Here is a 13,728-nt window from a genome sequence, read left to right as displayed (position 1 = left end):
ATAATATAACGTAGTACTTTTTGTAATGGCATTTTTGACACATTGTCAACAAGAAATATACTTTGAGTTGTTATATTTTGGTACTGATGATGAAATTGCATGAAATTATCAGTCAGAAGTCACTCACTGAGCCCTTGTGGATAAGGCACCCTTGCTCTCCTAGTCTGTTGCCTGAATGGAGTGGGGGATTTTCTGAATGGAACTAGTGCAACTATTTAGGGGTTTCATGTTGTTCCTAACAAAGACGGAAAAGCAGGCTTTAGTTTCCTTTGTGAATAACATTTTATTTTTTTATGTCTAAATATATTCATTCTGAGCCTTACTTTCCTACAGGTTTATTTCATAAAATGAGGATATCTGACAGTGATACCAAAGGAAAGATGATTATCATGGGACTAGTTTTTAGATCCTTCCTTTTTTATACAAGTGTATATAAATAGGAATCCCTGCCTCTTTACTTCTCACTTAATTGTATTTCATGAAAATTAGTTGGCTAGGATAGTATGTATTATCCACCTCTTTTGCCAGCTGGGTTTGAGATAGTATATTTGACACACTTAAATCTTGATAATGAACAATAAATAGAGTGATATTTCATTAATATATGATATTTAATATTTATTATATCAGGTTTCCTATTTCTGGTACATTTATTTTTAGAAGACAAATAGAATACATGTAAAATTAATGGTTTATTTGGATACTTTGTTAACTTTGTAGCTCATCATAAGCTACATATGATGCTACATATGAACTACAAGTACATAATGGTGAAAGTATTTATTTACTAAGGCTAATTAAAAGAATCCTGCAAAAGCCTTGCTTAGATATTTCTTTTGCAGGTTGCATAGCACTTTATAGATCTTTATTTAAAATAACAAAGATTTTTTTAGCGAAATGAGTAACTGAATTTAACTTTTGATTATAAATATACAATGCAGTAGAGTTTTAAATATAAATATTAATCCATTTCCATCCGATGAATATGAAAAATTAAATAGTGCTTGATATAGCTTGATCTGTATATACTGTATGTACCTGAATAATCAGACTAAAAGAGATGATCTTTTTTTTCTTTTTACCTTCACATTTTTGCAATTTAAAAACATTAACTTCACCTCAGCCTTTTTTTCAACTCTTATACCTATAGTTCACCTTAGCCCTACATTATTTCATAGTGATTGGCATTATCAAAAATATGTACATAAGAAATGTCTCTTAGCAAGTAAGAGTGCATATTTGTAACAGAATTACCTTGAAATACTGCTACATGAACTGAAATCTTAGAACTGCGAGGAGTTCTTGCAAATTCTTCCATCACAGGCAGGAATTACTCCGATACCAACGTTAGACAGTCAGCCAATTTGAACCAACCAGAAAGCAAATACACCTATTTGCCCTTGCCGTCTTTCATTGTTAAAAGAAATAGGAAACTTTCCTTAAAATGTTACTATAATCTACAGTTCTATATAATTTTAAATTACCAGTTTTCCCAGTGCTGTGTCTTTGAGTTAAAAATTATATAAATTATTTGCCTTAGAGGGTTTTATTTTTTTTAATTTTAATTCTCCATTCTCAAAATCTGTTTTATGTATGTGCACATTCTGTTGCAAATGCTAGGAGAAGCCTGGAATTTGAGAACCAAATAAGTTATCTTTTTATTCTCATATTCACTAATTTTTTAATGAATTTTTATAATGCCTCAGGCAGTGGCAAAACCATTGAGAAAAATTACTTAGAATTAAAGTTGGTCAGAAAGGTCAACTTTCTAATTGCCCAACAATTTATTAGTACTTAGCCACACAAAGGAAGAGGTTGACTACTCAGTGTAGTGTTCCTGCACGTGGACAGTGCTAAAGAAAGTATAACGATTCTTAACTTCTTCTTTCATTACACTCTAAACAGGTAACATTATTACATCAGAACTTTGTCATTATAATAAATTTGTTGCTAATCTAATAATTGCATTTAATGCTAAGATTTCAAAGGTGACAACCGTCTTAAGAGCTACACATAGCTATTTGAAACCATAGCTCAGGATGCAAAATTTCAGTAAGAATTTCAATTTTTTCCTTCCCCAATATTTCCTTCTGTGATCAGTGGGGGCCAATATTTCACTATGGACTGGGTGCTGGAGTGTTGGAACAATTGTTGACCTCACTTCAGTTTCAGGCTGTCTTAGCCCAGGCGCCTACTTCAAGATACTGAAGCACTCTCAGATGTTAGGCAATTAAGGAAATGAAAATAAGCGCATTTATTGGGACTGAGAGCAGAATGCAAAGATAAAGGGGATACCAGTTATTCAGCCCCATCTCCATTTAAATATGCTTGGGGACTGGGCATATTCTCCTCAGGGCGGATGTGCCTCATGACACATGTGGCTTACATAGCTTCCCCTAGGTGATGGTGTGGCTGTTTGGTTCCCCCATCTTTCTTGTCCCTAGGAAGAAAGGCTGGAGGGGTTGGCTTTTAGAATACCATCCCAAAGAACTGATGGAACATCAACTGAACTACTCAGGTCTGTAGTCAAAGCTCAGTTTAAAGTGTCCATATTGTACCTCTATTTTCCATTTCTATACATCCTAGTAAAGCTAGTTACATCAGAATTAAGAGCCTCTCATTAATTTATTTCCCATTAAGAAATGTGAATTAATAGTCTGGGTTTGATTTTGGGTAAAATGAGGACTAATATATAAATCTCTACAGAAATTATATTTTAATGCAGAAAATTCAAAGGACATCTTTTTAACAAAGGATGATGTCTGCTTCTATGCCTCAAGCCTGAGGAAGTTCAGTGAGCACAACTCCAGTTTGCATTAGTGATGATGTTATTTGATCAGAATGCGTCCTACGGGGTCACATGATACCGCAACTGTGGACTAAGTCTATTACCAGTCATGCCCAACCTGCAAAAATTACTTCAGGTGCCTGCAGAAACTGCCTTAGCAGGTGAAATCGAGTAGTCTGTTATCTGGTTCCCTGTAAAATTTCCTTTCCAGCTTCCAGTACCATCTTGTCATAATATTAACAGGTTTTATAAGGATTAAGAAACACATGTGCTACTTGCATTGTAATTAGAAAACCTAAACAGTATGTAAGGATAGACAGTCATATATTTCCTGTGTTATAAGCTCTGGGAATAATTGGCACCCAACAAGCTTACATAATATTATCTGCTGCAAGGAACCTGGATCCAACAATCCCTGTTTCAACCACTTGACCTTGTTTGGGGAGCTTAATGAATGAAAACATGCTTTAAATGAATACTGTTGGTCAGTCCAACACACCATTTGAAACCTGGTAATTATTGTCTTTGCTTCTATTTCTACATGAGACAATTAGTAATATCCTGAATAGGAAAATAACTCTCGCCCCAGCTGCTTGCCCCAGGCTGATAACAAATCTTCATTGATTTTATCCCACCTCCAAGTTAATCACAAGGGAAACATTGCAGACTCTCCTGCATGCCAATCAAAACCCTGGGAGTTACTCTAGACAGTGCCCTTCACTCCATTTCTAAGTGGTCATTAACTCCTCATTGTGACCTTGCTCAGGTTCTTTTCATTTCCTGCTTGGAGTATTCATTAAAGCAAATCAATCAACAAGGAATGATTATCATTCCAAACACAGATTTTGGTGCTGAGGCCACAGCGTCACTGGAAAAGTTTGATCCCAACATTCAAAGAGTTTATGATTTTTCAGCATAGATGGACAGTTAGGAAGGTGATTTCAGGATAATGCTGCAACAATAGAGGTAAACACAGAATGCAATGATGGGAGGGCATGAGAGTCTCCATTCCTCAAGAAAATTAATCCTGGGAGGAAGAAAGGAAAAGAAAACCTGAATACACACACAAAAAAAGGATATCCAGGAGTCCAACAATTTTCTATCCTGACTCTCAACTGTCTTCACATTTTTAGCCCTGCTTTTCACCCATCCTTGGAAGAGTGTCTCCAAGTATTAAATCTGTACAAGTAAAATGGCTTGCCTCTTGTCAGTATCACCCCAACCTCTTAAGGATACAGGAACTTGGGTTATGATGATAATTTTTTTTTTAAAAAATCATGTTCTTATGGAACAGTCTAGTGGAAAGAGAATAAATAAGATAACATACAAAGTTAGATGTTAATAACTGATAACTGCTGAGGAAAATGATTTTTTTTTACAGGAAATGTTTAGGGATTAAAAACTCAAAGCAGGAGGGAAAGTAAGCCATGTGCATATCTGAGGGAAGAACTCCAGGCAGAGGAAACAGCAGATGCAAAGGCCCCATGGAAGAAAGGGAAGGAAGCTAATATGGGGGAGGAGGTTGATCACAGGTGAGATGTGAGCAGAAGATAATGGGAACTCAGGCCATTGTAACGACTTGGACATCTTATGGATGGGGTGTGGGGACAAGTTCTGACATACCAAGACTATTGAAGTTACCCAGTCAAGAGAAGATGGTTGTTTAGCTCAAAACAGTAGCAATAGAAGTGGTCAGATTCTAGATGTATTTTAAAGGTAAAGCTGACAATTCACTAAGCATTCTAATCCTGGGAAAGAAGGGTCAACAGTGACTCCAAGTTATCATTTATTGATATGGGCAAAACTATGGAGGAGCAAGTTTTGGAGCAGGACCTGGAGCAGAATTTTGGACATGTTAATTATGATTTGCGTATCAAAAATCTAATAGATATCAAGAAATTTGTATATATAGGTCTGGAGTCCAGGGGAAAGGTCAAGGTTGAAGATTTAAACATTAGCATTATTGGCATATCAATGATATTTCAAGTCTCAAGACTGGATAAGATCATCTAAGAAGTGTGTGTAGATAGGAGATGAGCCCCAAAGTTTGTGCCCTGAGTATTGCCAGTATTTTGTACCTTAGGGAGATGAGGAAGAACCCCCCCGTAGAATGACAAGCAGAACGTGGTGTCTGGGAATCCAAGGGAACAAAGTGTTTCCAGAAGGAAAAAAATAATTAGTTGTGTCAAATGTTATCGATAGGTCACGTGAGATAGGGACTCAGAATCGGTCACTGGATTTAGCAATGATGCTTCATATAACACATTCTGGGTGAATGATCCTGGCAAGAGCGTGATCAGAGCGGTTCCAAGTGAGGATAGAGGAAATAACTGATGGACTGCAAGAAGAGATAACTTACTCAAATTTCTTGCTGTGAAAGGGAGGAGAGATATAGGACCATAACTCAAGGAAGGCACGTGATGAAGAGAGATTTTTGTGGGTTTTTAGTTTTCTTAAAGATCTGGAGAATGCCTAAAATTTTGTTATTGTGCCTTTTCCCAGTCTCTGCTGCTAAAATACTACTTTTCTTTTTTCAGTATGTCAGTATGTCAGGTTTAAAAAAAAGTTTTTACTGATTTTTCAAATCCTCTTTTACCTTACGAAAATTTGCTCTTTGTTATATATATGTAAATAACTTTCCGGTTTATTTTTTCTGTTTTCTTGCCAGAGCAGGAGGTTTTAATTGTCATATAGTTAACATATTGTCATACATATTAGTCTTTCTTACAGTTTGGGTTTTTTTTTCCCCCCAGAGAGCCTTTCACAATCAAAGATTAAGAGAAAATCTATTGTGTTTTCCTTTAGAATTTTGCCAAATTCAATTTTACATATAAATCTTGGATCATGGAGTGCTTTATGAGGATATAAAGATCAAATCTTTAGATTTTTGTACAACATAAACAATTTTGAGTTTCTTTCTGAATGCTTGCCTGAAGATTTTTTTATATTAAAATAGCAATGGTGTTCCTATGTTAGGTAATCCTGTAAAGGATACAATCCTGAGGGAAGGAGTGAATTCTCCCACTGACTCAATTTATTGCCCCCACCCATTGTAATGGGAGTGTGAAACAGAAATTAAGTTGAAGAGATGCCAGCCTTTTACATAAAATAAATAGTACAGGGACGCCTTAGTGGCTCAGTCGTTAAGCATCTGCCTTCTGCTCAGGTCATGATCCCAGGGTCCTGGGATCGAGCCCCACATCAGGCTTCCTGCTCCTTAGGGAGCCTGCTTCTCCCTCTGCCTCTCTCTCTCTCTCTCTCTGTATGTCTCTCATGAATAAATAAATAAAATCTTAAAAAAAAATAAACAGTACAGTCAGCAAAGGGCTCGAATAAAGTAGATTTCGTTTCCGCCTGAGTTGACAAGGTAAAGTTTATGAAAGTGGTGACAAATATAGGACAGTGTGTGGTATTTTGAAACATCCAGAATGAGGAGGTTATTTCTCAGCAAAGTGAACAGTTTAGAGGTAGGAAAATGACAATGTAATCAGAATATGGCCAATAAAATTAGAGGAATTTAAGAAACAAGTAAGATGCAGTTGATGGCATTTAGAAACTTAAAAGTCAACTAAAATTTAAGTCAGGGGAATCTTAAGTAATAATATGACACACTTTAAAACAGCCTAGGAAATATCTCTGCTGTCACCAAAAATTTTAAGAAAAAAGTTGAATGAACCTCTAAGGTAAGTAAATCGTCAGCTGTTATACAAGGAGCAGGGTTTTCTGAAAATAACCCACATACCTACTTTGACAAGGAGCTAGCCAAAATAAGGATTTCCTACTGCTTCTTCCAGGCAGGAGGGTTAAACTCAAGCTCAGTTTCCTGGAGACAAGTGGCTTCCTCCCACTCCCCCACCCCCACAAGGGGCGCTGCAACCTCCCAAGGTCTTCAAGCTCAGGGCAGCACCTGCAAACTCACAGACACACAACTTCAGCTTCTCTAAGGGAATAGTGGGAGGATGGCAAACAGTGCCTTCTCTTGTCTTGCTCTGTGTTTCAATGGAGTCTCCTCTTCAACCCATCAATGGGACGGTGAGAAATTCATCCTGAGTCCTATTGCAAGACACTTGGTGACTCCAAAGTGACCCATCCAACAGACATCAAGTTTTAAACTATTTTTTGAAACCAAGGACACAAATATTAAGAAAATGGATCTCTTTTCCAAATTATCATGCTATAATATATTTTCCTTTATAAAGACATTTGAGTTTAACTTCATAGGAAGAAGTATATATGCAAGACAGATAGCTTGAATTACCAAGCTGGAGAGCATTAGGAAGAAAACTTTCCTCTTACCAACTTAGGTGTAAGTAGTCTGGGGCCTGAAAATTAAATTGACAAAGGTTAATTAATTAATTTTGGTTGAATTATTTCTCTGAATTAATGACTTTAAGAAAAGTTTAATTCATATGCACGTGGGAGCATAGTATAAGGACTGACTCCTCAAATTGCAAGGGGCAATGGTTTATATTCCAGCTTAACAAACAAGGGGGGGTTGGTGGGTTAGGGCTTCAGTGGGAAAGTGTGGAAGGTTCTGTCGTTTGCATGTGTTTACATATGCTTTCATCCAGGTGATGATGGGCAGCCTCCTTCCTGGCTTGAAGCTCCCCCAAAGGGGTATTTATGACAGCTGAATGCTCATGTTCCAGGGCTAAGGAGCAGTCTTCCCTCAAACAGGAAACCCCTTCCGAGGAGGGTTTATGGCTCCGCTTAAGTCAGCAAAGGGAAGTTAGATAAGGTTTCTTTCTGAGAAAGGCTGCTATTTGTTCAGATGTTTTCAGTTTAAAGTTACCCTCATACCACTCTGGTGGGTTATTAGTCCCTTGAATAGCAAATACACTTGCTTGTTTATATTTATGTAAGGAACCCGATACTACATTAAAAAAATTAAGTCTTTCTTAAATGGTGAAAATTCAGTAACCCTGAACTGTATTTACTATGAGCTCAGGCATTTTTTGGTTCAACTAACATATGCCTCTGTATGCATATCCCTATATCGTACTACTTTTATGTTCAAATAGCTGTAAAATACTTTGGTCTGAAAAATTGGCATGTTTCCGTAGCCAGAGATTCTTAAATTTGTGATTATGTTGCTTTAAAATGTAATTAAAATCTGAGCTTGAAACCTCATCCCTAGGCAGTGGCAAAGCTCAGGACCATGTCACAAGATTTTGGAAAGCAAATCAGACCAGCCATGTGGCCGAATTTCCTCCTTCAGAATACGTGCACACAGGAAGAATCTGATCAAAAGAAATGTCATGTTCAGAAAATAAGAAGATAAACTCCAAAACATCAGCCTATGGGTTGTACATGAAATTGGGAGTGAGGCGGTTCCAAGCCATTTCCTTGATGGAAATCTCAGGTCTGTCTTTCTCACAAACCGGTACTGCCTCCACCTTCTACCTACAGGTTACCCAGCTGCCCACACAGCAGCTTCTTCCCTCCTTGTCCCCCTCAGAACAGGACTGAGACAACCATTCTGTGCCCCAGAAGCAAGTGGGAACCTTATGAAAGAATTGTGCAGGATACCTAAGGTACTTTTCTGAAGAACACTGCAGATAAACTCACTGAGCTGCTTCAAAGAACTAAATTTTCAGGCAATAGTAAAAATGTTCTTAATTCATTAATCAAACTTTCTTTGTTTACTGCTAAAATACTCGATACTGTATTTGGGGAGTAGGAATGAAGGAATGAATGAATGAGGAGCTGAAGCTGTACAAGGTTAATAATAACTACTATGGGGGCGCCTGGATGGCTCAGTTGTTAAGCGTCTGCCTTCAGCTCTGGTCATGATCCCAGGGTCCTGGGACCGAGCCCCGCATCGGGTTCCCTGCTCCGCAGGAAGCCTGCTTCTCCCTCTCCCACTCCCCCTGCTTGTGTTCCATCTCTTGCTGTGTCTCTCTCTGTCAAATAAATAAAATCTTAAATAATAATAATAATAATAACTACTATGTATTCAGGCCATTGCATGCCAGACTTTAGTCCTGGGAAAAACAGCCTATAATTGAAGAAGCTGAGGTTCACTGAGTTGACCAAAACACACATCTTTTTTCAGCAGAGAAAAGCTAGAATATAAGTCTGGTGAGGCCTGACCTGTTCCAGTGCTCTAAATATATTACCACACTGTTGGTACTAAAAATCTACTTGCAGGATCTATAATAACTGGTCAGTGCTTTTGAGTGAAAATTTGTAAACAGATATCATAATTACCTCATGCTAGGATTAATGTCATTGTCACTTCTACGTATAAACCTGGGCCCAACGGTCAGTGTGACTAAAAATGAGGCTCTCTGTAAAGACTCTGCCCTAACTTAGGATAAATTTCAAATCTATTAAAGTTACTCTGGATATATTCAATGGCGGCTTTCCAACACTGTTCGGTGTAAGTGAACCATTTTATGACAAAACTGCTTTTTTTATCCTTTGATACCCTAATCCTATTTCAGTTCTATTTCCCCAAGTTTCAATTATCTTTTTCCGTAGAATATGCACCATTTAGGAAATATAAACATAAGAAATTTTATTAAAAAATTTTTATTAAGTATATTTGACACACAGTTTTACATTAGTCTCAGGTATACAACATAGTGATTCAACAACTCTGTATGTTTTGCTATGCTCACCATACAATGCTATTGCAACATCATTGACTATATTCCATAAGCCGTATCTTTTATCCCCGTAAACATGAGAAATGTTAAATGGACTAGTTGAGTGTTTGTGTGTGTGTTGAAGAAGATGGACATCAATAGCAAAATATTTAAAAGAATTTTTTAAATGCAAGAAAACCACCTCCTGCAAAGATGAATGACAATGAAAAGCCACCTTCTTAATGAATTTTAAATACTTCACTTTTTGTGTTTGCTTGGTTAAATTTTTATGTCACTAGCTTAAAGAAACCTGAAATTGAAGCATATTGACTACATTGAGATTTGAAAGGTACACTATAAAGCAGGGTTGTTGCCCATAGTGTGGAGCTGTATGAGGTTAATAATCATAATAACCACTATTTATTCAGGTTACTGCATGCCAGATGTTAGTCCTGAGAATAACACCCTATAAATAAGGATGTGGAAATTCTCCCTGGAATTGTTAAGTTCAATATGAAGAATCTATAAAGAGTCTAGTCCTCCATTTTGAAGTTCAAGAAACTGATTAGGTCCCAATATGGATTGCCTCATATTAAATAATCTCATTTAAAGACCAGTCCTCCCTCACCATGATCACATTGTAACAACCATTTTGATAAAAGGACTCTTGTTTCCTTAGTCATAGATGTTTGGAGCAGCTACATGTATAAAACCCAACCCAAACCAATCCTTGTCACTTCCCAGTTGTGGTCAAAAGTGCTTGGTTGGGATTGGCACCCAATCTGACTGAGGTGGCTCAATCATGGTCTCTTCTGCTGGAAAGTACAAAAAGGAAACGCAAATGGCTTTATTCAAAAAATGAAAATTCGGGAGCTTTCTATAGCTGGCTTTTCATCTTGTGGGTAAGGAAAACAGATGAAGTCCTTTACAGAATAGAACAACATAGATATGTGGAGCAAAGCAGAGACGAAAGTAATAAAGACATCTGAGCCCCTCATTCAAAAAAAATCTACCTAAGCCCCCTGTAGTTTTACAGTAAACTCCCTTCTTTTGCTTAGGTTTTCGATTTACATTCTAAATGTTGCACTCTTTAAATCCAAGCATTTATTGGAAAGTAAAGACCCTAGGTTTCGCTGGTAGTGATCTGTGTTAAAATCTGGGTTCCCTCACTTTCTGTTGTTACTCAGGGTAAGTTGATTAGCAGTTCTTGTTTTGGTTTTCTCTTCAGAAAGATTTTGCTAATTTACATTTCTATCAGCAGCATTAGGTCAGGCTGCTATAACAAAGTGCCATTGACCGGGTGGATTACAAAGAAAAGAAATTTATTTCTCACATTTCTGGAGGTTGGGATATGCAGAGTGCCAGTATGGTAGAGTTCTGGTAAGAACACACTTCCAGGTTGCAGACAATACTTCTCTTTGTATCTTCACATGGCAGAGAGCACAGAGGTGAAGCGAGCTCTCTCTTGACTCTGAGGGCACTAATCCCCTTCATGAAGGCTCCCCACTAATGACCTCATCTACTCCTAATTATCTCCCAAAGGCCCAACCTCCTAATACCATCAGGGGTGAGATTTCAACATATGAATTTTAGGGGAATACAAAAATTCAGTCCATGACAGTATGAGACAGCGAGCTCATTTTCCAACCGCCTTTCCCTCATTCAATATTTATTTTTTTTATAATTGCCAATCTAGTAAGCCAAGTATGCTATTTTTTCTGTTTAAATTTTCATATATTTTGTTATAAATAAAATTTATGAAGAAAAAGAACATGAACCCTTTTTCTAACTTATTGATCATTTCTAGTCTATGTGAATTTGGACCTTTGTCCATTTTTTTATCATATTTTTCTTAATTATTTTAAGGGGGTCCTTATATAGAAGGAATATTAATGATTAACATTTACAGTTGTTGCAAATATTTCTCTGTGTGTCATTTGCTTTCAGATTTGTTTTGGTACCTGTGAGCTGGAGAATTTAGCTTGTACTCAAGTCTACCATTTCCTCCTCTATGGTACCTGCCTTGCATGACATTCTCAGGAAGCCTTTTTTTACTATTAAATTATGTGACTATTTCCAGGTTTTCCTCTGGCATTTTATTTAACACTCAACATTAAAATATAAATCAAGGGGTGCCTGGGTGGCTCATTCGGTTAAGCATCTGCCTTCAGTTGGGGTCATGATCTCAGGGTCCTGGGATAGAGCCCCGGGTTGGGCTCCCTGCTCAGCAGGGAATCTGCTTCTCCTTCTCCCTCTTCCCCTCCCCATCCCCCCCCACACTCATGCTCCATCTTGGTATAAGTTAAGAATCTAACCTTATTCATTCTCCGTATGGTTAGTTAAAATGACTCCTTTGTCATATAATAAATTCTTACTTGTTTGTGTTTCTGTGCTTTTTATTCTATTCCATTGAACTATCAGGCTTTACACAAGTACTACATTGTTTTAATTACTCTAGCTTCAGAATATAAGATTCTATCTCCACAGCATTTTGCCTCTCCATAAAACATTTATATCAATAAAATTTTATTGCAGTTAAAAATTTTTTTGTGCTTGTTTTATTGTACTGATGTAAAATAGTTTAAATTCAAGAACTACTTGCCAGTGATTAAATAAGGAAACTGGCAAAATAATCACCTTGAAGGATTAATTTTGCTTTGGGATTCCTTTCACCTCTTTTCTAATATGAGCTAAAATATCCACAGAATTACTTAAAGTCCTGGCAATTTATTTGAAAAATATATATGTAAAGGCTGCCCTCTTGTGTCAATGTAATTTACATTTTGTCAATCACTCCAGTTTTAAGTAATCTCTATTTATGGTGAAAAGGATAAAATAGAATCAGTACTTTTGAACATTTTATTTGAATGTATCATTAGAAATTAATAAGGGCGCCTGGGTGGCTCAGTCGTTAAGCATCTGCCTTTGGCTCAGGTCATGATCCCAGGGTCCTGGGATCGAGCCCCACATTGGACTCCCTGCTCCGCGGGAAGCCTGCTTCTCCCTCTCCCACTCCCCATGCTTGTGTTCCCTCTCTCACTACCTCTCTGTCAAAAACTAAATAAAATCTTAAAAAAAAAGAAAAAAGAAAAGAAAGAAATAATAAGATGGGGCACCTGGGTGGTTTAGTCGGTTGAGCAAAGAACTCTTGATTTCAGCTCAGGTTATAATCCCAGGGTCATGAGACTAAGCCCCTCATTGGGCTCCATGCTCAGCAAGGAGTCCACTTAAGACTCTCTACCTCTCTGCCCCTCCCCCCACAAAGAAATAAATCTTTAAGAAAAGAAATAATAAGAGAAAGTGAACAATCTAAAGTTGCTCTTTTTTCCTTTCTTTTTTCTCTCATCTTTGTTCAGTTGATAGCTCTTGTATCAAGAAATTTTTCTTCTGCAAATTCTTTGCCATTTATAAAAATGTGTTAATTCTATTTTCAATGGTATTGACACATAATACTTTAAGAGGACTAAACATCTCATGGTCCTTAAACATGTATATCTATGGTCAGAGAGGTGTTTCTCCATGGAGAGCCCTCCAATGGCATGGTCCTCTAATATCCACAACCAGAAACAGCCTAATCTGAAATCCAGAATTGGGGACAGTTTTGCTCCTGGGAATGAATATAACGTGACCTCCAGTTAAAGAGCAGGAAATACTAATGTTATTGGAGAGAGTCAAGCTGGAAGAGTCTTCAGAAGACCGCGAGGCTTTGAAAAATAATGAAATTGTTATTGAAAAGTTTGGAACCATAGCTTCCTGTCATAATGTAGAGAGTAAAGAGGGTATTTAATGAATTCATGGATCTAGCTGGAGAGATTTGTAGGCAGAATGTGGAAAATTCCAACAGGCTTCCAGCTTCCTATAATTAAATACAAGATGGAAGGGGGGATGGGAAGAGGAAGAGAAACTAAAGAAGGAACTGTACAATTTTCATTTGGATTTTAAGAATTTAGACGAAATATAAAGGGTCCAAGGATTTGGGGGTTTGAAAATAAAATTGGTTTTCATCCTCAGCTATTCCCAGAAAAAGATTCTTAAAGAAATAGCTTTAGCATGTATAAAATCCAGCACACTAAAAGAGACTCAGGGTAAGGATTGCAAGTGTGTGGCTTCTATAAATCCCCTTGCTGAGACCTCAAAAACAAAGCAATGCAAAACAACACAAAAGACTGAACTCATCCCTCCTAGGGCTCTACAGGATCATATAGATGTTGCCCCACAGCATCCTTATTGTTGCTCTTGGCCCAAGGTCTCTCCTCTAAGAGCCTGTCTCAGGAAAGAAAGAGAGAGAAAAGAAAGAAAGAAAGAAAGAAAAGAAAGAGAAAGAAAGAAAGAAAGAAAGAAAGAAAGAAA

The 13,728-nt window shown here is 37.3% G+C and overlaps 1 protein-coding gene across 1 annotated transcript in view; it reads right to left on the bottom strand.

The window, feature by feature from the left end:
* The window catches only part of LIPI (lipase I), a 122,612-nt gene that overhangs the window by 76,022 nt on the left and 32,862 nt on the right, over positions 1–13,728 (bottom strand). The window lies entirely within an intron of this gene.

Source organism: Callorhinus ursinus, unplaced genomic scaffold, assembly GCF_003265705.2.
Source record: "Callorhinus ursinus isolate GAN/ISIS: 27379988/994484 unplaced genomic scaffold, GSC_fseal_2.0 scaffold1, whole genome shotgun sequence".
NCBI classification, from domain to species: Eukaryota; Metazoa; Chordata; class Mammalia; order Carnivora; family Otariidae; genus Callorhinus; species Callorhinus ursinus.
This window is presented reverse-complemented; position numbering and strand designations above follow the sequence as displayed.